The sequence below is a fragment of the Uranotaenia lowii genome, chromosome 2, assembly GCF_029784155.1.
Source record: "Uranotaenia lowii strain MFRU-FL chromosome 2, ASM2978415v1, whole genome shotgun sequence".
Classification (NCBI taxonomy): Eukaryota; Metazoa; Arthropoda; class Insecta; order Diptera; family Culicidae; genus Uranotaenia; species Uranotaenia lowii.
Genome location: NC_073692.1, coordinates 315158597 through 315182727, shown reverse-complemented (window position 1 = coordinate 315182727; position 24131 = coordinate 315158597). Strand labels below are relative to the sequence as shown.

General features: G+C 33.4%; 1 protein-coding gene and 1 non-coding gene across 11 annotated transcripts in view; both read right to left on the bottom strand.

Annotated features, from left to right (window-relative positions):
- LOC129747718 (serine/threonine-protein kinase pakG) overlaps positions 1 to 24131 on the bottom strand; it is a 287373-nt gene that overhangs the window by 66772 nt on the left and 196470 nt on the right. The window lies entirely within an intron of this gene.
- On the bottom strand, positions 5862 to 6001 carry LOC129750248 (U4 spliceosomal RNA). Its single transcript, XR_008738366.1, has one exon. It is a non-coding gene; the product is annotated as a U4 spliceosomal RNA (small nuclear RNA).

The following is a 24131-nucleotide window of genomic DNA, read 5'->3' as shown; positions in this document are numbered from 1 at the left end:
ATGAAGGCATTTTTAAAATCCACTTCAAACTACTCCGGTAATCAACAAAACACTGGTTTTCCTCCCAGAGTAGGTATTTAGGGCAATACATCGCTCTGTGGTTGTTTCAACATTTAGAGCCACTTTAAAATCCACTTCAAGTAGGTTAGCTCAAAAAGTTAAGAGCATCTGTAGAGTTACCTCGATATCTCCACGGCATTTGTTCACTTCACTTCAAACGCCCCACCAGCTGTTTGGCCTTCTTCCAAGACATGCCACGCCATATTAGGAGCAAACCTAATCAAATGCATCCCCGCGTTAATGGACCGCGCCTGCCTGGTATGCGCAACTCCAACCAACAATCGAAATTCTTGCATTCGATTTTGCGGGAGAAAACAGCAAACATGTAAATGGAAATGCCCCATTTTTTTCCATTTTCATCTTCGCACCTTAGCTTTAACTTGTAAGTTACCAACTAGCGTAAATGCATCTTTTTCTACATTCATTGCTACACATTTGTATGATGATTACTTCTTGGGGCTGGATTGCACCCGGCCCAGCCCATGCCCATTATAGTTCAATCAAAACCCCATCCCAGCAAAGCTTAAGAAGGGCATTAATGTATCTCTAGCGAGCATAGTGTGCTTTGTAAATGGTGATTCACTTCGATAAAAATTCACTGTTTGGGAGGTTTGGGAAATATTTAGAGACAAAGAATTATCTCATTGGACCAACAGTTGTTGGCATTCAAAATCATTCATGCAAGCAAAATTTGCGTAAGTATCAAATTTGTTGAAAATCACGTGAAAATGGTTTGAGTTGTGTCATGTTTAACTTTGAGGATTTGACGTTTTTCAACTGATTTTGTATGGGATCCTGCCATTTCGTAAGGAAGAGTTCACAATTCTAAGTTCTTGATTAAGTCAAAACTTCCTTATGTATTTCCTTCACCCAACATTTTTTTCTAAGTTGTGTTGTCTCCAGAAACCCCTCAAGACTAAAAATGTCAGCTAGGATGAACTGTGAACGGTTCTTCTCTGAATCGTTTCCTGGAGTCAGGACGAAGAAGGGAAATTTCGCGAATCAAGTTACGTGACTTGCAGAATGAACTCCATCGATAGGACCATCCCGTTTTGAAAAAAAAGGGTTCGGTAAAACTATCTTATGTGTATATTTCACAAAAATATTTTGAAAATTTCTTTGGGTTGTATCTTATTTCACATTTTTGTTTAAGCCCTTTTTCATATTATTAGGCAATTTTGAGAAAACTTTCGGCGGATCAAATTTGATTAATTTTGTTTGAAAATAGCTCGAATTTTGACGTGTGTTTCATGACTTCATTTCCCAAATAACAATTTGCACTTTCTTATGGTCAGCATAACTTCGTTAGAGCCATAGCCAGGCCCATGCGAAACTGACAACTGACAATGTAAAAGTTTGATAATAGGTGATTCTTTGAGTGTTCAATAAGGAACTGATAGAAATATAAATATGGAATTCCCAGTTTTGTTAAATATTGAAAGCACAAAGCATATACTAATTTTCTTTACATTGCACATAAAAGCTTAGCTTTACAGCTACTACTTTGAATCATTTTCCGAACTTTGCACAAATTGATAAAAAAAATATGATTGATTCGAGAAAGATAATTAAAAAAAAAACAGTCAAACATTATTCATTTTTGAGCGCGATTTTAAAGCTCTGAATATTTTGTCATTGTCTTTTGGAATATTGATTCCAAGGAGAAATTGTGGAAATTATATTTTTCGTACCGAAAACTCAGATTTATAGAATTCCAAGATGATTATCTTTTCCAAACACAAAAATTCAGGATGAAAAACCAAAGACAAACAAACTAAATAAATAAAAATAATCAAAATTTGAAAAAGTCTGACTTAAAAAATTCGGTGAAACTAAAAAAACGATTTTTTTTAAATTTGGTAAATTTCTTTGGAAATTAAAAATAAATATGAAAATGGAACAGATTAGTTTTTAAACAATTCAGAAGGAAATTTTTCTATAAATATATCTTGACATTTTAAAAACTTATTTAAAGAATTAAATTGATTACTCATGGAAACAGCATTTTGGAGCCTACGATTTAAAAAAAATGGTAGGTAGATTTTAGCGTCCTGAAATCTAATCTTTTGTAAGATTTTGTCTGTCACTTCTTGTTTTGGAAAAATGATGCTAATGAGTTTTAAAATGATGTTAAGTTGAATTTTGAGTGAGATCAATTATTGATAAGTGATGAACTTCTCTTCATCAGATCTTCATTAAATAAATCAAACTGATCCTTAACTTATTTTTTATACTTATTTAATTAGGGAATAATGTTCTGATGAAAAAAAATAATAACTGATCTTGAAAGATCAACAGTTTAAAAAAAATTAAAACTATCATGACTCGAATTACGGATATTAGTGAAGAAAATTTAAAGAAAAAACCGATTTTATTGCATTCAACAATTTTTTTAAATGCAAAACGGTTTGATGTTTGCTTTAAAAGATATCTAAAATTTAATTTGGTCAAACTCTTTAAAAAAATCAGACTAGCTCCCGGATTTTCCAAAATGGAGTGAAGTAAACAAATAGAAATTATCTTTAAATTTTTTCACAAAGTAGGAAAGTTGATTATTAGTTTAAAGCCTTTATTTTAAATTTTAAAGGTTTTGCCGAAAAATGCAGAAATTTTCAAATGATTTTTACCTATTTTCAAAAGTTATTTTGAAACTAAAAGCTGATAGAAAAAAAAAACTTTTTGAATATTTGAATTAAGGGCTCCCAAATTAATCATAATGAGTTCCTGAATTCTTTGCACTTTGTAAAAATGTGAATTTTGTGGCCTTATGTAATTTATCAAAACCCTTTTCAATGTGAATATTTAATTTAAGCATAAAATTTGTAACGACATAAACAATTTTTGAATAATCAACGATTTTGGTAATAAAGTAATGGATGGTAGGTTTTAGATTTTGATTTTGCTTATTCTAATGACCATTGTGAGTATTTAAAACCTTTCAGATGGCTATAATTTTTTGATGTGTCGAATAAAAGTTATTTTTCGATGAATGAATTTTGAAGTTAAAATTATTGGTTACAAATTCTGAACTTATTTTTTTACACTTCTTGAAATTAACCCATTCTTGAGGTAGGATTTTTGTGTGTCAAGATTTGAGTTTCAATACCAAAGGTTTATTAAATCGCAACTCTAAACTTACAATAGAAAAATAAGTTTCAATTCATGACGGTCATATAATGTCGTAAAGTGAAACGTCTTTGGTCTAGAGTTAGAGTGTTTTGGAAAAACTTCCGCCGGAGGCAAGCTAATTTTCTGATATGTTTGTTTAAACTTATTTTTGAACACCTTTTGGGATCAAAAATTTCTGGATACTAAAGTACATTCATTTTTTCTATCTGAACATCAGCATGACTTATTATTTAATCTTTGATAGAATCATTATGCTGTAAAATTTTCGATCACCAAAGCTTTTATAAAACATGTTAGCAATTTTTGTTTTTTTTCGATTCCGTGAATTCTACGAGTTTATTTTTTATTTTTTTTCCAGCAACCATGATGCTGATGAATGATGATTATATTATTGAGATATAATCTGGTAAAATTAGTAATGAAATTGCAACGTTTTAACCATATGTATTTATGAGCATCTTTTCTACTTCTAGTCAAGATTTTAGGGTTAAATGTGTAAGAATTAGTATCTTAAAATAAATGTGCTTCGTCAAATCTTTAGAATACAAAATTTCAATGAAATATTTATTTTTACAGGAAAAAAAGTTAAAAATATTTTGTGAAAAACATTTTTCAATAAATAGGGGAGATGAGGGCATAATGGGCACCTTAAGGAAAATGCTTATTTAACCATAGAGAACAGCTGTAATATGTGAATTACATCATTGTTTCGTGTTCCGACACTCAAATAGTCTATTGTCTAATTGGATGAAACTTGAAAAAGTAGATAAAAACGTTTAAAAATGCATTTTAAAAAATTTTGCCGAAAGCTGAAAACCAGTCACTGTAGAGGCATAATGAGAAACCCCCCGAGGCAGTATGAGCACCATTAATGAAGGCATAATGAGCGTTTTCTGCCGGGGAATCTAGCAGCGAATTCGACTCGATGAAGTCAATTGAGTAATAGAGCTACAGCTCAACTTGTATCGTCTGACGATTTGGCCTATTGGTTAGATGTCGGAGAGATAATCAGTAGGATCGAGTTCGATTCCTGGTGGAGGTGATTTTTTTTTTCTTCATTTATCTTTATGATCATGATTGCACTAAACGGTGAGGCGTAGATTCATCAAACAAAGCAAAAACAAAATATCCAAGGTCTGTGTAGAATTCAAAGAATTAACACATGTTCATACATTATGTTTCTGGTGTTTTGTTTGACGGATGATGCTTTGATGCTATTAGCCGTATAATGTAACAATAAAAAAAATCAATCATGAATGGTATGTGCAAAAAAAATCCCCTCGGATAGGAATCGAACTCGAGTCTACTGATTACCTCTCCGACATCTAACCAATAGGCCAAATCGTCAGACGATACAAGTTAAGCTGTAGCTCTATTATTCAGTTGACTTCATCGAGTTGAATTCGCTGCTAGATTCCCCGGCAGAAAATGCTCATTATGCCTTCATTGAAAGTGCTCTGTTCGCCTCTAGTGAACAAATTAAAGTAAAAACGCGTTTTACAATTGATTAAAGTGAAAAATCAAAAATTTTATGATGCTGAAAATTTAGAAACAATGTGTAGATCATGGCAGTGCATACATTTCAGATCAAGATGATTTAAAGGTCATAAAAGCTTATTTGGTGGTGCTCAAAAATTATAATATTTTCGTCACTTGAGAACCTAGCTGGTTATTATTTAATATTTCTGTAAATATGAAAAGGATATTTCTTTTTTGGTGAAAAATTAATACTATAGGTAGTACGAAACAAGTCCTCATGAAAATTTGTTTAAGGAAATACGTACTTATGTAGAAAAATGGACTTCTCATTATGCCTCGGGTGCTCGTTATGCCCTCATCTCCCCTACAATTGTAAAACATGACATAACGACATCGCAAACATAATGCAATTGATTGATAAAAGTTCTGAAAAAATATTTTCAAATACTTGGCATTGTGAATCCATCAACATGGCGTCATTTTGTGCCCTTTGATTGTGCAACCAACACGGCGTTAGTCAATTCAATGCTTAATAGCTTTAATATGGTCATAAAAATATCTGTTCAGTAGTAGTATAACGGTTTTATGAAAGCCATATAAATAGCTTTGACATTTCTTTCGCAAGCCAACCAATAACACGCGTAGGCTAGTTTCCTCATTTCTGAGTTGTTAATCATTAGTACAGTAAATGAGAAATGATTTTTAAAATGTTATATATAAGGAATTGGTTGTGAATGTTTGGTGGAATGATACCATGAATTGAAGTCGAATTTCGCTATCAGATGCCTTCTTGAAATCCAAGATGGCGGCTTTCGCTTTACTTTAAAATGTTGTGAATGACTTAAAACCACATGAAACCCCCACAATATGGGTATTGGGTAAAAGGGCTCAACGAATAGAATTCGAATTCCGCTATCTGAAGCCATCTTGAAATCAGAGTTTGCGGATTCCGCTGAAATTTAAAGTGCTGTAAATGACTAAAAATCGCATGAAATCCTCTAAATATGGGTATTGGGTGAAAGGGCTGAACTAGAGGTCAAATTTCACTATCTTACGGCATCTTGAAGTCCAAGATTTTTTTTGATTATTTATAGAATTTTAAAGATCAGCGCAAGAACCTTTCACCCAATACCCATATTGAGAGGGTTTCATGGGATTTTTAGTCTTATACAGCATTTAAAGTTCAGCGGAAGCCACCATCTTGGATTTCAAGAAGGCGTCAGATAATGAAATTCGACTTCTTCTAGTTTATCCCTTTCAACTTATACTCAACTAGCAATAATCGCACTTCGGTAGGACCTCATTCGTTACAATATCGCCACTGCGCAAAGCTAGCTTATACTCATATTGTGGGGCTTTTATTTGATTTCAGATTTACGACTTCTTCTTGTTAAACCCTCTCACCAAATACCCATATTATGGGTTGTTGTATCGAATGTTATATCGAAATATGCTTGTGAACTACCCAAGCAACCAAAAGTCCTATAAAACAGGTACAAAAACGCTTACTCAGCCCCATCATTGATACGAAGTTCGTTCTTTGCAGCTCATAATTGAAGTTCTTATTGATACTTTCAATTTCCAGAAAAAGTCTTAATGATCTTCTATTCAGCTTCCAGCGGCCTTCTAATTCAGCTTCCAAAAAATCGCAAAATGAGCAAAAAAATCTCTCTCAATCTCAACTGCACCCTTGGCATCAGTTCATATAACCTTCTTTTGATTATTTACTATGATCAGGACATGATGCCGCCATGATGCCACGCGCCGGATTCCAGACTCGACAATTTGCTCATTTGCTTCTTTCCTACATTTCCTTCATATATCGTATCAGAATGATCACTCAATTACTAAATTACTTATTGAAAATAAACTTGCCCGGCTGATGGTGATTTGATTTTGAAAGCACCTCAATGCACTTTTTGTAACTTCCCAAATCCCGTTTTGAACACTTTTGTGCCCTTTATGTGACTTAAGTCCCGTACAACGTACGTATAAATCACTTTTGCAACTTTCAAGTTCGTTAATGAGTACATATAGTTCACTCATGGGAATTGGGCAAAATAAATCACATACAACGTACATATTGATCACTTTTGCAACTTTCAAGTTCATTAATGAGTACATAAAGTTCACTAATGGGAATTGGGCGATTGATTCTCTTTGTCAGCCAATATGTAACTTTCAATGCCTTTATTCAAGTAAATATGTGACTTTTGGTTGCTTGGGTATGTGGGTGTCCCATTATGTCTAAGCACGATTTTGATAAATCCCTGCTTATACCGGGGATAATATTTTAACAGCTGGTTTCTGCTGGTTGTGTATTATTGGAACTCTAGGTATCGTGAGCTCTACTTTTCATAATTTTCGTGAAAATGAAAAGCATTTCCGCGGAAAATCGCAAAAATATCGTGCACAAATGGTATTCTATCCCCAAGGCAGGAGAGGAAAGCAGCTTCGTGGAAAAAAAATAAATTCTGGGTGGAAATCGGGTCCGGTGGACAAAACATTAGACCGGAAAATCATGCGGGCTTTCGCCAGTGAGAAAACCGTCTCAGATCAGGATGTGGCCAAAAACGTGGATTTCATTCATGCCAAGGTAAAATTTGGTTTGAAGACATATGAGAAGCAGTAGAAGGAACATTACAAATATCATTCACTTAAATGTATAATTTTCTCGGAACTCGGGTCTCGGAACTCTTTCGATACTCGAGGAATCCGAGGTTGCGATATGCTCTAGAGATTATATGAGAATAGCGATCGCGAAAGGGTAATTTTGAGTCTAGAAGCACCCCGAGATCCTTAAAAGCAACCACTCTTTCAATTTGTGTATTACAAATATGATAAAGAAACTGTATCGGATCGACTCTTCGGCTGAACGATATAATAGCGCATTTGTTAACACTAACGCAGAGACAGATTGTTTCACACCATTTGATGAATTTATCGATGAGAGATTGTAAGGTGAAAAAGTCAGCATCAGATCTGATTTTAGCGTAAACTTTAAGATCATCTGCGTAAGACTTCCTGCATTCTTGTGGGAGCAGCAAGTGTACATCATTGAAAAAAAAATTGAAAATAACAGAGGACCTAGGTTGCTGCCTTGTGGGACTCCAGAAAAGTTGGTGAATTCGCTGGACTCACAGCTACCTAATTTAACGGTCATTTTCCTGTCTGTTAGGTAGGATTTTAGCCAATGAACTAATTCGTTTGAGAATCCCAGTCGTTGTAGCTTGGCTAGTAGAAGTTGATGGTTGACTCTATCAAAGGCGGCTTTCAGATCTGTATATATTGTGTTTATCTGAAACCCATCCTCAATTGCTTTCAGACAGGTCGAAGTAAACAGCAGAAGATTCGTAAAGCTATAATCATTTAGTATCCGGGCACTTTATTTCGGTGATAGCTACATTACTAAACATCGAATATGAAAAACTTTAGCAGCGTTGAGTTGGTTATGAAAAGGACTATCTTGTCAATTTTTGTCTGATTTTTAAGTTAACGTGTGTTTGAGATATTTACGATGCAAAAATATATGGTAAAAATAATTTTGCACAAATTTGCGCCTTTTGCGCATTTTGGGCCTCGAAAATTCTTCATTCGACTTGGAAACTCATGAACTGTTGATTTTTTCTGATTTTTTTTTTGACCAAATGGTTAAGAAGCATAAGGAGTCACTCTAGGATGCTCACGAAGTTTAAACCAAGCATCGGAGTGAGACCCTTGATCTCAAATATAGGTTATTGGGGATAACTGAATGCAGACCACTTAAATAATACAATTAATCCATTTTCGGCAGGTAAAAAGTGTTGCCTGACTAAAGTCTACTATAGTAGACACCATGTAAATAAATAATAGTGAGCAGTTCAATTGATCGCAATCTGTGCAATTGATTTTTACGCAATGTGACAGATGTGTTCTGATGGACAAAGAAATTTTTGTTAAAAACGGATTTAAGAGATCAAATTCTTCGAGATGCCTACTAATGAAAAGGTTCCAGCCAGATTCCAATTGCTTTTTCCAGGTGAGTTTGTGTAAAATATGATAATTTTGCAAAGGTTTTGCTTCTGTCGTAAAAATAATAGATCAATACATGACTTGAAAAAGTATTTCTTGAAATCATTGATAATTTTTACAAGCTTGTATGCAATTGTTGCAATTGTTGTTGCAAATTGTTATTCTCTTCTGATCGGGAAACATAGCTAGAAATCTAAATTTGATACAATGGAATATGTAGAAGTGGATCGTTATATCAAATGACTACTGATAAAATTATGAATATTATAACTCAGTCTCGTTCATATTCATTGTGAACACCCTGTTGCCCAAGATTGTTGTAAGTTATTGAACGCGAATTCGCTGCGAAATGCATCATTGCGCCAAAAGGTTTTTGATATGAAATCATGTCACGCGAGTTTTCACCACCACTTACCTACCTTTTCAGTATATTTATTACAAAGTTGGCTGCAGGTATCAGCTCCCTACGATTCAGAGGCAAATCATTGTAACCTTTCCGTCTTCTTTTGCCAGGTGAATTCGCTGGGTACAGGAAGGCTACGTATTTCTTCAACAAAAGAGTGTTTTGTTGGTTTTTATAGCTGATTGGTGTTGTATTTTTCCCCTTTAAGGGGAGTAATCTCAGCCTATACACACGCGGATACGTTCTTCAACTTACATTTATCATTTCCTCAAATAAAATGCATATGGGTGGTATGTAAGTATTCACACTGAGGGAAAAAAATCACTTGATTGCTGAAGCGCAGGTGTTAATGGGATTGCTATTTTCCCATGGCCTGCGGCCCATGAAGAAGGCAAATGAAGAGATGGAGGAAAAAAACTGCATTCACCGACACCGAAACCGGAAGCAGCTCTTCAAAAACACAACACGATCATCAAAGATAGAGATCAAGAAACAATAGCATAACGCGAACTACGAACTGAGTGAGCGAATTTTTGCGTTCACTTTCTTCCACACGGTGGGATTGCACTGATTTAGGTGCGAATTGGAGTTTGGGACTTTTTTTTTTCTTGCGACTGAGACGACGATGACTACGACAAAGCTGAGGGTCAGCTGATTGATCCCACGAGTAAAAAGTAAGGAAATGTGTTGTCTTTCTTGTGAAAGATCTCAGACACCGAGACACTGCTCAGGTTATTTCTAAAATCCCACAGTTGTTCGCCAAACTTTTCGACGATCGCGATGTTTGTTTCGTGGGGGTCTCACGTTGGGTCACACTTGCCTAAATTGCTTGTATTTCGAGCCGGAAAATATCCACGACATTGGCCACTAGCACAGTCTCTTGTTGTTTCGGTGCTGCCGCACTAAGTTAAAGTAATCTATCAAAAATTCTCTACGCCGGATTAACTGCAATTTATCGATACGGGTGAATTTTTCGTCGGTTAACCGAGTTTTACCTACACTTTCCGTTCAGGTCGTCGTAACCTAGCCGAGGTCTAGACGGGACTAACGCAAAGACGCAGCGGGAAGAATCAAGCCGCGAAAAACGAGTTTCAGTTCAGCCCAGCCAACCTACCAAACGCTTCGATAAACTGTGTTGCGCATCACACATGAAGAGAAAAATATAGAAATACTTGAATGTGAGCTTCCATCGATGAGGGATCGACCGACCGAGAGACCGGTAAAAGCATATTTATCGAATGTGTTGTGATGATGACGACGATGATGATGATGATGGTGATGGTGGAGCTCTCTTGTTGGGTATAGCGTTCCCCTCTAGAAGTCGCTTATGGGGGCTCTCTTTTGCTTAGCATAAAATTCGAACCGAATCTGGCCGGGTTGGTATGCTGCCAATAAAATTTTGGGGAACAAGCAATAAGCATAATCAGACAGATTAAAAACTGTGACATCGCAGTCCATCATGCAGAAGAAATCGAAATTCGAAATCAGATATGTCGCATAAGCAATCTTAACATAATCAAGAATTTTCGATGTTTGACACTTATCAAAAATCGTTAAACAGAGGAACAGCATTTTAACTGATTATGTATGTATTTCAGATTACTAAACACGGAAAAAAATGACCAAACGATCTGTGTTCTACAACGAACGGAATATGTATGACAGCCTACCAAGGAGCATCCAAATAAGACAGTTCAAGCTTGAATATTTATAGGAAGCTGGTTATAAAAGTTAGTTATCCAACATGGGTGCACGAATTCACCGCAGATTCTGCCTAAGTATGGGGGGGGGAGACTTTCCACGGTACTTTTATTCATGAGTCGTGATAATGTTCTCTTGCCACAAACAACAAGAGCACAACACCCCCCCCCCCTCTTTTTAATGTTTTCTTTATTTTAAATGGGTCTCCGCCTTCTTTAATGGGAGAGGCTTTGGTGTACTATAGATTAATGCAAATGTTTACAGTTTCACAAAGCTGGATGAGAACCACTTGTCAATTGATTGATTTAAAATGAATTTTATTGTTTTTTTTTCGATTTTTTCGTATGGGAGCCCTCCCTGGGAGGGACTGAAAACTTCACTGGAACAATTGTTTACTCGAAAAACCCCTTCATGCCAAACTTCACATCAATCGATCCAGTAGTTTATGAGTTTTTGAAGAACACAGATACAAATACTATCTATTTTTCTAGAGATCTTGGCGATTTTTAATAAACTTCAGGGCCGGATTAAGCCATTAAGGGACCCGGAGACATTTTTCCCGGGGCTCCCCTATGATTCTATTTTTTTTTCAAATGCTATCCCAGAAAATACAAAACATTTTAAAAGTGTAAAAGAACTGGAGATGAGTTCAGTAAACTATCTTCAAATAGCCATGTTGTCTGCGTAGAAGATAATTTCTGGTATCTTCAAATAAAAATTGTTAATTAACCAGTTTAGAAATTTCTCAAAAATGAAAGCTCTGATTTGAGCTGCAAAATGCAAAATTTAATTCTCATTCTGTAATACTCTTATCACCAACTAAAATTCTCTGATTTAGAAAAATGACCGGATGGATATTTTAAATTGTTTTCATTTCATCATTGTTTTGTGCTTCATCGAGAAATATTTACCTAATGACAATTGGGAAGTATCATGAAGATTTGAAACATAGAACACAAAATTCAAGAAATAAAAAAAAAATTTAAATTCAAATTCCATAGAGAAACATATATACGAATTCAAAACTTAAAATCAGATTATTTCAGAACAACAATTTAGTGTCTCAAATCTTAATCATAATTTCAAATCAAGATTTGAGAAACAAAATATGCATTAAATTTAAAAAAGAGATTCGAAGTTACAGTCAGAGCCAAACCAGAAATTGCACCAAATATGAATTTCAATTTTATATCTTTGAAACACAAAAAAAACCTTTTCATGAGATATTTATGAATATCAGATCTCTCTCATCAGATAAAAAATATTGTTATCAAATTATTATTCTAAATGTGACAAAAGTTTCATTCGATGTTCTCAAAGCCAAAGAGGCAGGGCCGTAGGAAGAGCTGACTCATGGGGGGTTTTGGGTGACCATTTTTTTTCTATGACATTTCTGCTCAAAAATGCATGAATTGAAAAAAATTAAAATACTCATTATTTTTAAATACTATTGATTATTCAATTTTATGATCGTATTTCTAGTTAAATAGAAACTTTCAATACGTTTTCTGAAATGTACAAAAAAAGAGTTTCTGATTTTCTGAAATTTGAACTAAGAATTGAAATCAGTTTCGTAGCCCTTAATCATGAATTCCTAATATAAATTCGGATGTTTTGGGATTCAATGATTATTCTTTATTTCAAAAACGTATTCCTTATCCGACTTGCAAATCTAAATAAATAAATATATCGCTATTTTGAAGCTTTGTTATATTTGAATTTATGCATAATAATAGAGTTTATGAGCTAAGAATCTGAATATGACATGAAAAATCTTAATTTTTAAGAACTCTATTTTTTTTTTTTATATTCGGAAAAATATTTAATAAATGTAAAAAAAGCGTTTGAGTTTCGAAAATCATGCATTAATTTTTTTAGGAAATGTTAACCAAACTCGAACGACGATTTGAAACACAGCTATTTATTTCAATTTTTTATGATAATTCGAACCGAAAACAAGAATCCTAAACTGGATAGCTAATCCGAAATTTGAAAACACAAATACAATTTATATTTTGATAGTAAGGAACCAGAAAAAAATTTTGTATTAGGAAGAGAATTACTATCCATAAATTGGAAAATTTTGCAAATCTGTAGCTGAATTCTGAGCTTGGGATTAGTTTCCGAGGTTTTGAAGTCAGTTTTGAGTCAACATTGTTACTATCGATTAACCTTACTCCATCATCAAAATTTGAGTGTAAAGTAGAATACTTCGCATGCTTTTGATGGACCCTCATGGGGGGGTAAAATTTTGGTTAGATCAGTTGAAAATGTTTCAATACGAATTTCTAGTCTAAGACTAACAATGTCTTAGTCTACGTGTTAGTATGTTCTAGTCAAGCCAAATTGATTGAAAAGTGAAAACGTATAATAAAACCCGGTATTAACCCGGATACGGCCCGGGCAAAATTCTAAAATGTTAAAATGTTTATCATAAACGGGCGGGAGGGGGGGGCAATTGCACCGGTTAGCCACCCCCCCCCCCCCCACCCCTTAATCCGGCCTTACTAAACTTCAAACAACGATTAAACGCTTTAAACAAGAAAACATACCAACAGATGAAGATTGAAATACAAACTTTTATATGCAATCAAAGATATAATTTTCGTCTTGCTCCATTTCAAGTTATTGTAGCTCAAAAAAAAATCATTTTTCAACACAAATCTATATATATAAAAATGAATTTCTGTCTGTCTGTCTGTCTGTCTGTCTGTCTGTTCCCTATAGACTCGGAAACTACTGAACCGATTTGCGTGAAACTTGGCAGGTGGGGGTATTGAAGGCAGGGGAAGGTTCCTATTGTGGTTTGAGACCCCTCCCTCTCTCATGAAGGGGGGGAGGGGCCTCCCAAACAAAAGACAATTTTTTGCATAACTCGAGAACCCATCAAGCAAATGGTATCATATTTGACATGGGGTGGTATTTGGGAACGATGAATATTTTTATGAATATTTGGTACCCCTCCCTCCTTTCAGTGACGTGATAGGAAGGGAGGGAGGGGGGCTACCTAACAATTTTTCATATAACTCGAAAACTAATCAAGATATTGGATCCAAATTTGGCATGGGAAGGTATTTGGATACGAAAAATATTTCAATGATGATTTGAGACCCCTCCCTCTTTCCAGTTGAAAGGGGGAGGGGCCTCTTTCATATTTTTTTATATAGTTCAAAAACTAATAAAGCAAATGGAACCAAATTTGGCATGGGAGGGTATTTGGATACGAAAAATATTTCTATGATTATTTGAGACCCCTCCCTCTTTCCAGTAGGGAGATATTAAGGGGGGAGGGGTCTCTTGCATAGTTTTCAACATAACTAAGAAAGTAATTAAGCAAATGGAACCAAACTTGGCATGGGCGGGTATTTGGGAACGTGACATGTTCTAATGATGGTTTGAGACCCCTTTCTTCTTACAGCGGGGAGGAAGGAAAGAGGGAGGGGACTTTCATACAATTTTTACTGCATTACTCAAGAACTACAACAGCAAATGGAACCAAATTTGGCATAGAACGATATTTGGGTACGAGAGATGCTTCTATGAATATTTGGTATCCCTCACTCCTTCAAAAAGGTAGATGAAAAGGGGGAGGCGAGGTCTCCCTTACAATTTTCAGTACAACTGGAGAGCTGATCAAGCAAATTGAACCATATTTGACATGTGAGTGTATTTGGATACGAGAAATGTTTCTATTATAAACTGAAGCCGAACCTTTTAAGCGGTAAGATATAAAGGAAGAAGGGGGGGTTTCCATTTTTTTTTGCATAACTCGAGAATTAAACGAGCAAATGAAACCAAATTTCATCATAATCATCAAAAAGTATTTGAGTACGAAAAATACTTTTATGAATATTGAGTTATCACCCCTCTATTGAAAGAAGAGAACGGAAAGGGGGATGGAAAATTTACTACTTAAATAAAACCAAATTTGGCATGGCATGGAATATAGGAAGGGAAGAGGGAAGCTTACATTTAACTTACATTTTACAAAATCCGAGAAATGGACGATACTTAACATGGAAAATCATTTTGATATGACTCTATGATTATTTGACACATCATCCTCCTTTCAGTGAGAAGGTACATGGGAGGAGGGAGGTGAGCCCAATACAATTTTGTTAGCATATGTTCTCAATTTATGGTTACGAAGCCAACAAATGGAAACAAATATGGCATGGAAAGGTACTTGGTTACGAGATATGTTTCTACGATTGTTATAGACTCTTATGCTTTACAGTGTAGAGAGGGAAAGAAAGAAAGGGGCTCCATACAATTTTTGTTGTAAAGCTTAAATACTTATCAACCAATGGAACTATATTTGATATAAGAGGATTTTTGGGAACGAAAAAAATGTTTATTAAAGATTACAATCTCCTTTCAGCAGGGGGTGAAGGGAAGGACAGGGGGGGGGGGCTCTCTAATCAGCTTTTTAGCATAAATCCAGAACATATCAAGCAGAAACAACCATACTTTATAAGTTAGATTATTTGCGAACGATTAATTTGGGACCCTTCTTTTTTAGGGCGAAACTTAAGGAAACAGATGAAAATTATCAGATCTTTAAAACAAATTTATAAATCAAGATTCAGAATATAAGTTATGGTTTGTGTTGCAATTTGAAACTCCAGCGGAAGCTCTCATTTTATAGTGGTTGCTTATTAATTTCGTGATAATTTGATTTAAAATAATACCAAGAACAATAAAAATTTGAATGATTTCTGAAAATATCATTTGATTCTGAAAGGTGTAGCAAAGCACACCGGGTCAGCTAGTTGCCTAATAATTTCAAAACAGAAAAAAACTTTGGTATTCCGTTTTCCACAAAAGATGCGCATGATTATCTAAAATCTTGTCCAACAAATATGTTTGATAAAATATCACCCTGGAAAGATATAACGAAAAAATTGTTTTTTTGTAGGACAACCATAATCTTATGAAAACAAGATGCCATAAAACTTTTAATTCAAGAGATAGATGTATGATGTCTTCGAAAAAGTTTCATAAATTATTAGGTTCTACTAGTTCTACATTATAACAATGTAGGCTTCTATCTTATCACAGTTAGAAAATAACTTTCATATCTCAGAAGCTCTATAAACCACCCAAAAATTATTTCATTTAAAATGACCGCCTTTAGTTATTATAAAAGTTTGTCTAAGACATTGAATGCATCAAACTTAAGGGAAAAACTCAATTAGTTGTTTCCCGCTAAATTTCATTTCTGGACCACTGTGCGGCGGTATTTATCACTAGTCTAGGCCTCAGACATTTCATTCTACGACACTACATGACGCTCACGAATTGAAACTAATTTTTGAATGTCAATTTCGATTTGCAATTTAATAAACCTTTGATATTGAAACTTAAGTCTTGACAGACAAAAACCCTACCTCGTCTTTAAAATTGGGTTTTATTAGGAAAGGTATCAAAACAAGTTCATCCATTACTTTATTACTAATCACATAAACATTAATGAAAATCGGACGTATCATAACAATTCTTCTGCTGATACGATCTATTATTCAAGAAACCAATTTAAGCCTCAGTTTTAATTTGTGTTTCTTGTTCTTTGAAATGCTCAGTTCCCCATTCAAAATGGTTTTGATACTCAATGCCTCATTCAAAAGGGTTTTGATACATTACACAAGGCCACATACACTTTTTTCTCAGGTGCAAAGAATTAAACAGTAAATTTTTATTGGTTTTTCGAGAATTAGAAGTATTCAGTTTTTTTAAAATAAATCCGAAAAAATCATCAACAATAGTTTGAAACATAAAGAATCTTTTGACATCATTACCTCGAAATCGACCATTTTGTCAAATTTACCCCTTTGGCTATGAGGGCATCAAATCGTTTTGCAGATTTAAAACAATTTGTTAAAAAAAATAAAACTGTAGAGTTAATTGATCTGCCAAGCGGTGAAAAGTGATGTCCTTTTTAGTAGGGACATCTAAAGATTATGATTTTTTTTATAGGTGGATAGAAGGTTAGATGAAATGAAAGAGGTTGAAAATGAGCGGGTAGAATTTATTTAGAAGCATACCATTACATATCAAATTTTTTTTCCTCACGGGCCTACTACTATGAAGCGGTAGATACAGATAGAGTTGCATCTACCACCACACATTAGTAGGCCAAGCGTCTATCCACCTATAAAAAAATCATAATCTTTAGATGTCCCTACTAAAAAGGACATCACTTTTCACCGCTAGGCCGATCAATTAAATCTACAAATATAAATTACGGTGAATAATCCTTCATAAAAATAAAACTTCAAATTTTTGTTCAGTAACGTCAAAAATAAATGTTCTTCCAAAATTTTAAACACTTTAGAACTTAACTGTTTAATATTATTCTTCATCATCTTCATCATCTTCATCATCTAAATACTATTCCTGAATTGAATAAAGTATAATAATTAAAATTCAGAATATCAGAATTTTCTTTCGTGTAGATTTGTAGATCAGTTATCAGTGATTAATATCACTTAAAATTTATTTGTTTTAAAACTTATAAACTTCAAATCACCAAACAAAAGATGATAGACATTTATAGGCAGATAGAAAGTTATAACAATGGAATAGATTTAAAATATAATTGATATTTTCATCACATATAATTAATTTGTCCCTAATGGAACAAATTTTCATTTTCAAAATCTTTAAATGTTCTTACTATAGAACAAACTCTTTAACCGATAAGGACGAGAAAATGAATCATTATTCTATTTTAATTTTCAAATAAATTTACCAAATACTATTTTCAAATAAATTTACCGAATTTTATTGTCGATCTAAGAAAAATGTTTTTAATTTTTTTTTTTAAGTTTGTCTTTGTCAACTCTGAATTTTTGTGTTCTGAATACATAATCGTTTTTTTTTGTTTCGGTTATAACTTTCCTAACATCTTTATGTCATTCGCGACTTATAGCAACGATGCAGTTGGCGGACAGTCATTGAAAAACTTATCCGGTACAACTGTGATCGATAATACTCGGTGATCGGTGATACTCTTGGGCTCGAACTCATGGACATCGGCTCAGGAAGCAACTGACTTGCCAAATGAGCTATATCACTAGCCCTAAATACATAATCTCCTTGGAAGCCTATAAATTTAAATTTCTAACCAGAAAAACTTAGTTTCCCAGAAAACATTTTTTTAGCTATATTCTCATACTGTTTTGATATAAATATGTTCCATATACATTATAAAATGATCGTAAGAAAGTTTAAAAAAAAAACAGCACTTACCTACCAAAATGAAGATAATATACATACATCGATATCATTTCTTTCTAAAACGACGAAAACTTCACCAATTGGGCGTTATTCGACACCTTATTCGTACCTATCGGAAGAACGCGAGACAGCGCAAGATTTTGCTCTCATAGCCTTCAAATCTTTACCAGCGACAATATTTTCAAGCTTTCTCATTGGTCAATATCACTCAATTCCCAACTGATTTTTATTTTGTAATCATTTCAAAATTTACAAACACGGCAAACTTTCAATCATATCCGATTTAAACTGACTTCAGACGATACTTTATGCGATCTTTTAACTTTGCAGTTTGAATTTCGATTCGCAACACCATTGTACACGACTTAAGTTATCATTTCTGATACGATTTAATGTTATCTGGGTTCTTGCTTTTGTGCTTTGCATGCAGAGCATGAAATTTTTAACTGATAGTTGAAAATTTTGAAAATTTATAAACGTTGTACTTGTTGTATTTATTTTAAATAATCATTTTTGAATGGATCATGATTTTTTTAATTAAACTATGAAAGTTTAAAAAATGATTCGAAGAAGACTTTGAAGCTTTATATGACTACGCAATGTAAACTAAAGTAGTATTTGCTTTGTGCTTTCAAAATTGACATCAAAACGTGGAATTAATTACTTTTAATCAACTCCGAAATTGATCATTTAAGGAATCACCCATTCCCAAAATTTACTTTGTCACTTTGTGATGGATTGATCATGTTGTAATATTAAATATTTGTTTTAGTAATACTTACTCGAATTTGGATCTGATTGTTAAACAAACTAATTTTTTATACTTAGCTGAATGATATGAATTTAAAGACGTACCTGAAAGGAAAAAAAAAAATTACATAAATTATTTTTGTTTATATGTCCAATGAAAAAAAGAGAGGAAAAGAAAAAGAAGAGAGAAAATTGTAAAAATTCATGTTTACAAGCTAGGCAAGTTTCTCAAAAAAAATCTAAGTTATTTTGTTTTAAATTGTAGTAAGATATTTTAAATAATTCAAAACCTATTTTTGACACATTTTTAAAAACAACAAAATTGAAAAAACTAACAGTCCTAATGTATCTTCATACAAAGAAGCATACATACATAGAAAAATGATGGTTTTCAGAAAATCTTTTCATTCAGATAACAAACTTGATTCGCAGATCAAAAGATATTTTTCCAAAAAGAAACTAACTTCTGAAGCAAAACAATAAATTGTTGATACACGTTTTTTTAAATAAATAAAAACCGCTAAAAGTCCCCTTTATGTAATAACAAAAAAAACTGATTTAATTTTTTTTGTGGAAGCAAAACAAAAAAAAATTTTTTTATTAAAAAAATAGGAACCTACATTTTTAAATTTAAAAAAAGTTTAACGAAACTATTTCATTTGGTTAAAAATTTCAACCCCGAACCACCGGCGAATCGAACTTGGGAATAAACTTCTTATTCAGAAGAATTCAGAAGTGAGATCTACGACGGCAGCTACATAAAAAATGTCAAGAAAAATTACGCTTAATCCGGTTGACCGATAAACTGCCAACGGGAACTCAACCGTGACCTCTCTTTGGAGTTCAGAAGACCGGATTCTGGTTCTGGCTCTAGGCCTGAATGCACAAGAGGAGACCTTCTTCCCTTGAATTCTCTTGCATCATGAACCGATTCTGAGATGCTGCAAGTATGTTGGCGTATCGGCTTGACTTTAACCTCTATTCGGTACATACTACTATATATGCTGATGATCGTCTACGTCTTGGCTGGAGGAGTGGCTTTTTCGCGGCGATGCAGAGCGGCCAAGCAGAACGAAAAATCCAAGATATTAAACGACCGAATAAGCAGCCAGTATTTATCCAATTTGTTAAACCTCAACCAGATGGGTCTTGGAAATGACGCTGACAATTGTCTGGTTGGGGTGACGCAATGATGGTTGGAATCACTCCTGCCCACCCAAAGTTCTCGGTAGCAGTATTTTTTTTATCCCCGTAGGCAGATTAGAGGAGGCGTGCGGTTTGTTTTTTGTTTTTTATTGCGTTGATTGGGGTTAAATTGCGGTTGATGGATATTTTCTATTGATGATTTGCTCTTCAAAAGGTTTGAGCTTGAATAATCTAAGTTTATTTGTTATTTTTAAGAAATATTAGGACAATCAAAAACTGACTCTCTATGTGACATAAGAAATGACAATGATGATATAAAAAAAGTTGTTTACCCTTTTTGTCCTTATCTTAACCCTTCAAAGCCGTTCGGGTCAATATGACCCGAATGCTTTAAATGCTACAACCACCAACCTCCAGGAAAAGTACTATGTATGCCATAACTGAGATTCGATCTCATGACTTCTGGCTTAGAAGACATTCGCTCTAATCTCTAAGCTAAATCATCATTAGAATACACTGAAGAACTGAGATTTTTTAGATACCAAGTATGTTGGAAATGATAATCAAATTAACGAAAAATTTGAGTTTAGAAAATCGATTCATTGAGGAATGAGATACAGCAAAGCAAAGGCAAAATTGGATGTCTTTGTTTTAAGCTAGATTTTTTTATACCGGATAATCTAGGATAGAGGTGAAAATTCCAAAAATAAAAAAAGCACAGAAATACTGCAAAGCTGTTACAAGTTATAATCAATTTCTCGTTGTAAGCTTATTGATATAGAACCTCTCAGTAAACGCAGAGAATTTTCCCAAATTGCATTTGTAAATGATGTTGTTACACAAAGAATAGACAGTCCTGAATTACTTTCAAAACTAAATTTTCACGCACCCTCCCGTCCATTAAGAAATAAACATTTGTTCTACATTAAACTTTACGACAAAGACTATGCAAAAACATCAACCTATTAATCAAATGATGTACAAATACAATTTACAAAGTGAAATTATAGACGTAGCGATGAAAAAAACACAATTAAAAAAGGCATTCAAAAACAACTTCATAGAACAACAAAATAGCTTACATTAGTTTTAAGTAGTTTTAAGTATTGTAGTCTACATAGTTTGACTTAATAAATAAATAAATAAATTTAAAAATAAAATTACTAATAGTGACTTTTTTCCATTTGGAACCAACTACAGACAACCTGGTAGAACAAATCCACTTCATTCTAAAATATTTAAAAACTAGAATAAATTACAACGAATCTAATATCACCAAATTCGGACAACATTTGCGGCCACAGGAATAACAACAAACAACAACTCAAATTTCCCGAAACGGATACTTTGCGAACAGCTTTGGAAGGTTTAATTATCACATATGTAAGATAATCCAATTCATAACGCTTTGACATTTTCAACAAAATATGAGTGCCAAGCGGGTCTTTCTTATCTCTGTTGAATCATTCGTTGGTTGTCCTGATAATTTCTGCGCTGTTTTATTCATATGATTAGATTAGCATATTGCCGAGCTCGCAAATTAGATATGGAATATGCCATCCGCAAAACTTCAAAGATCACAACACCTGCGGATCATAGCGACGGTGCCGTAAAAAGGCAGAGGTTAAAAATCCAGATTAGTTCTTCGGCAATTAAGAAAGTCCCCTTTCCACAAAGCGCAAAACAATCATCAATGGTTGCGCCGAGTAAGATGTTATCAATGACGAGCATTTTGTTTGTCCGGTTTTTTATTTAATTCCAAAAAGATACTAAATGACGATTAAATCTGGTCTGCTTGGCACTCTTGAAATTTCGAAATTAGCATAGTCTGATCATCTTGATAAACTGAGGTGTTTTCTTTGTATTACACAGTTCTACGAATTTTGTGTTCATACTGTGAAGAAGATTTGAACCATCTTGAATGATGGTGATGCTGACACAGAATATGACATTGCTTTCTTATCTATTCTTCAGACCATAGAAATAAACTGGAAAATGTTGAAAATCTTTTATTTGCCTATAAATTAAAAACTCTATTCATTTTTCGAAAAAAAAATCTTCTTGCAGGATCAGAGTCATCTACCCATTTTTTTGTTTTAGAAACAATTAAATTCCGAACACAGCGTGAGTGTTGACAGTGCTGCTTATTAAGATTCAAAACACAAATAGTAACTTGACATAAAATGTACCTACTAGAAAGCAAAATTTTCAAAGTGTTCAAAGAATTCAATCTAACGTCAAAATCCTTAATCAAACCATGTGGAAATTAAGATGAATAAACAGGATTTCATTTCAGAATTCCAACTAAAATTTAGTCAAAAATGAGAACTGAGGCTAAAAAGTTTTTATCATATTATGATCTTTTTACTGGTTTGAACTCAAAAATTCAAAATCCAGAAACAGCAATCCAGAAATCAATTCAGTGCTTTGGGAAAAGAGTTAGGATAAGGTTGCCAGATTGCCCGGTTTTGTCCTAGTTTTAAAGCCGTGCGAACGGGGGGGGAGGAGGATTTAGGGGTTTAACACCCCCCCCCCCCCATGGAGAATTTTTCCTAGTAAAATTTACACCGTACTATCGAGAATCCGCTTGATCTCAAAAGGTGTTTAAAAATAAGTGTTAACAAGCAAGTCGGAATTTTTTGCTCGCCTACGGCGGAATTTAGTCTTTAATCACCCTTGGCATGAAAAATTGAATTTCACGACACTATATGAGGTTCACGGTTTGAGACTAATTTCAAATTGTAAATTTTGTTTTGCAATTCAATTAACCTTTTATATTAAAACTGTTAACTTGATATATAAAAACCTTACCCCGTATTTAGAATGGGTTTTTGTTAAGAAGTGTAACTAAACAAAAAATGAGTTTGGAACGAAACATTTTAACTCTCACAATGGTCCGCAGAATTAGCAAAACAAATCAAAAATCTAATATCCTCTACTTTATTACTAAATTGATTAAAAATATCGTTTATACCGTTTATACCGTTATCTTCTCAATGCTCAACATCAAATTTTAAAAGGTTTTGATAAATTACACAAAGGCACAAAATTTACATTTTCCGAGATGCAATTTGAAGCCCTGAATCTAAATATGCATCAGCATATGTTATTGAAATAACTTTTTAAAAAAGGATAAAACTATTTAAGAAAGTTTTACACGTTTATGACAAAACTTTTAAACAAAAACATAATATGTTAAAATAAAAATTTTAATCAAATATCAACTTTTCTCAAGATTTCAAGTAATTTTGAGTATTGTCAAAAATACTTGTCCCTAATGATATTTTTCTTTTTTTTTTGAAATTATTGAATTTTACTTTTCTAGATCATGCATCATCATTATTAATATATTATTTCCTAATTAAATGAAGTATAATGAACAAAATTAGTAACAGATTGTTTCTTAAATGAAAGTTTGATAGTTTATCAGCTATCAATGATTAATTTCACTTAAAACCGACACATTTGTAAACTCTATAACACCAAAACTAAATGTGATAGCCCAAATTTAACAAAATATTCGAGTTCAAGACGCTAGTATCTACCAAATCAATCATGAAGCCATAAGGAATTATGAATTTGATTCTATAAATAAGTTTTTATAATGGTAAAAAGTGTTAATTGAAAAAAATTCTTCTTAAATGGCAAAAATTTATCTCTTCAATTTCAATATTTTGTTTTAATTTTCAAATGATTGTCCCGAATTATATAATACATTTTTTTTCAATTTTTAAATAAATTCACCGAATTTTTTAATTTTAATTTTAACAAATATTTTTGATAAGTTTGTCTTTGTTTTTCAATTCTGAATTTTTGATGTTCTAAAACATAAACCTTTCATTTTTTTCCTAATAAAAAATTCACATTTCAAATCATAATTTTTTTTTAAAATTAACAACACTACAGCGAAATTTTCCAATCAACTCTTCAGTTGAAAATGAAGAAAAGAAATTAAAATTAATATGAATTATAAAGCCGCAGCCAGTGGCGTAGAGGATAGCCTTCAAGTCCTCTAAGCCAACCGTCAGGAGATCAAATCCCGGTCACGGCATACATAGTACACTTCTGTGGGTTGGTGGTGTTAGCATTTGTAAGATGCTAGCCATCATTTCCTCAGAAAGTTGTGCGCTAAGAATTAAGTAAAAAGGAATCTCTTCGAGGAAACATCAAGTTTCATTGAGATTTTGGGTGTGTTTGTGTTCGTTTTAAAAAA